This window comes from Pezoporus occidentalis, unplaced genomic scaffold (genome assembly GCF_034315485.1).
Source record: "Pezoporus occidentalis ecotype Australia unplaced genomic scaffold, CSIRO_AGI_Poc_V1 ctg35, whole genome shotgun sequence".
NCBI classification, from domain to species: domain Eukaryota; kingdom Metazoa; phylum Chordata; class Aves; order Psittaciformes; family Psittacidae; genus Pezoporus; species Pezoporus occidentalis.
In genome coordinates this window covers 7,695,785-7,698,034 of record NW_026915483.1, presented here as the reverse complement: position 1 = coordinate 7,698,034, position 2,250 = coordinate 7,695,785, and the positions used below count along the sequence as shown (strand labels likewise).

Here is a 2,250-nt window from a genome sequence, read left to right as displayed (position 1 = left end):
AAAGAGCAGTGTTACCGTGACCGCAGGCAAGCATGCAAGGATGCCTAATGTGCTGTCTGACCAAGGTGGAAGTAGAGGCAGCAGCATTGAGACCTTGCAGACACCTGCCAGGTACTTGCAAGAGACCGACACTGCTAAATAAAAATGACTCAGACAGAGAATAATATAGAGCACCATATGTTGGTGCTTCTGATTAACTTAATTTTCATTGTATGAATCCTTAACTTTTCCTTTTATTGTGGGAATCAAGAGGGAAGGGCAGCCAGTCTCTGCCTGCAGAATCCTACCTGGCTCACTGTGTGACTTGGAAATAACCCCAAGTTTTCTGTATTTTGTTTCTGTGTGAGAATGACTTCTGTAGCAGCAGAACATAGGGCATGCTTGCCCCCCTGCTTCAGTGCAATGAAAGGATCAGCTGCTTCCAATTTGGTGAAATCCAGTCTCTGACAGCACACCCATTCTGCCTGCATTCTATTCATTTTAGTGGAAATGATGCAGTCTGAGTGCAAGGTTGTTCTCATTTATAAGTATTAGTTTAGGCAGGGTGAGTTTCCCAAGCAAAGGATGATTATGCAGAGAAGATAATTTGTGGTTCAGAAGTATTTACTGTCCAGCTACTCCAACTTTTTCAAATACATCATAATCTGCTTTATATTCATGTGTGCGAAAAAGAGAGTGCACTTATGGAATATTATGTTTTACTATTCCAGTGACAGTTTAACTTAGAAGAAGTGATCACAAGTAGACACTCATGAACACTCATCACTTTCCAGCTAATACCACACTGTTTGCAAATGGAACAGGAGAAAATCTCTGCATCTTGAAGGCTCTGACAGGTAACTGTGAAGAAGTTTGTAACAGCCCTTGGAGCTGCAATGAAGGGCAGCTTTCCCTGCTTTTTCATTCTGAAAGGCAGGCAGTGGCTCTTCCTTGCTCACTAATGGACAGTGCTGATCAGCACAGCATCTTCCTATTCACGTCAGACCTTTTGTTTTCAAGGACCACACGTTTCTTTTCTAACACGTTTTCTTATTTCTGTTGTAACTGCTGCATCTTCTTTGAGCTCCTGGGCACTACAAGACATGTCCTAGATGTTGAATCTTGTCATTTTTGATAAATCTGTGAAGCACAGAGCTCAGCTGAAACTGCAGCTCAACATCCTGAAGTGCCAGTTTAATCTATTTCTAGCATTGGAAAGAAAGGGGGGAGAACCAGAAAACCTCACAGCTTTCTACCAGTAATAACAATGGGAACAAACTGGCTTTCAGAAAATAATTTAATCCCTGGAGTATTGGAGATGGCCTTTGAGTATTGTGTTTAAAAGAGCCTAGTAGGGGAAGTGTCCTGTTGCTGTGGCTTGTATTAAAAAAAACTCACACAACTAAACCTTTTTCCTATAAAAGTTCATTAAAGTGCAGTTTTCTTTTACAGTTTTCCAGGCTGAAACTGCAAGTGGAACAGCCTTCTCTTTGAAATCCTGAGGATTTTTTTTTGCCTTAGCATCATTGGATCACTTCTTGGGTATGTGCCCTTCATATATTGTTTTGTCTGAGCTTGAGATCTGGAGGGGTTGAGTATTAATCATTATGGTGGAGCGGATAATGGGACTTCTTTTAAGATATGATTGATTACTCACCAGGAGGGCTAGAGGAAGCTTTTAAAGACAAAGATGGGTGCTGGCTAACCTGTTTGCCATTGGAAAGCCAGCAAAATTAGGTCTTTATGTCACAGAATTTGAAATTTCCCTCTGGATTCACCAGATTAGGAAGACAAATTTCACCATTGTTTTCATAATTCCATCTGGGTTAAGACAGTTGCCATCCCAATTAAATGTCAGACAAATGCCACAGAAGATGAGAATTAAAGTTTGGATGCCATGTCTGCCTGGTTCTCAGGATCAAACAGTTAATTTCCTCACAGATGCTAATCAGCAGCTTCACTGGCTCTGAATGGGCTCCAGCTCTCCAAGAGGCTGTGGACAGAGTTTCTGGATGTCTCCATGGGCTGATGGTAGACAGGTGTGCCTGCAGTAAAGTGGTGAAACCTAGCCTTCTGTTCCAGCCTGCTCTCTTTCTCAGTCCAGCTAATCTCATGCTTATTATAGGCTGTTTGAGATGTTGCAGGATAAGCCACTTCTTTTCACATATTTTCATTTGTAAATTCACTCTGTGCCTGGACATCTCTTTTGTGTGTGTGTTTGGAAATCAGTGGTTCAATTTAAAACTATTCAGTATGATGTCTGGTCAAGGT

General features: G+C 41.5%; 1 long non-coding RNA gene across 1 annotated transcript; it reads left to right on the top strand.

Annotated features, from left to right (window-relative positions):
* The first annotated feature begins 601 nt into the window (after positions 1-601).
* On the top strand, positions 602-2,038 carry LOC134169664 (uncharacterized). Its single transcript, XR_009966985.1, has 3 exons — positions 602-836; positions 1,432-1,521; positions 1,921-2,038. It is a non-coding gene; the product is annotated as an uncharacterized LOC134169664 (long non-coding RNA).
* Positions 2,039-2,250: the final 212 nt, after the last annotated feature.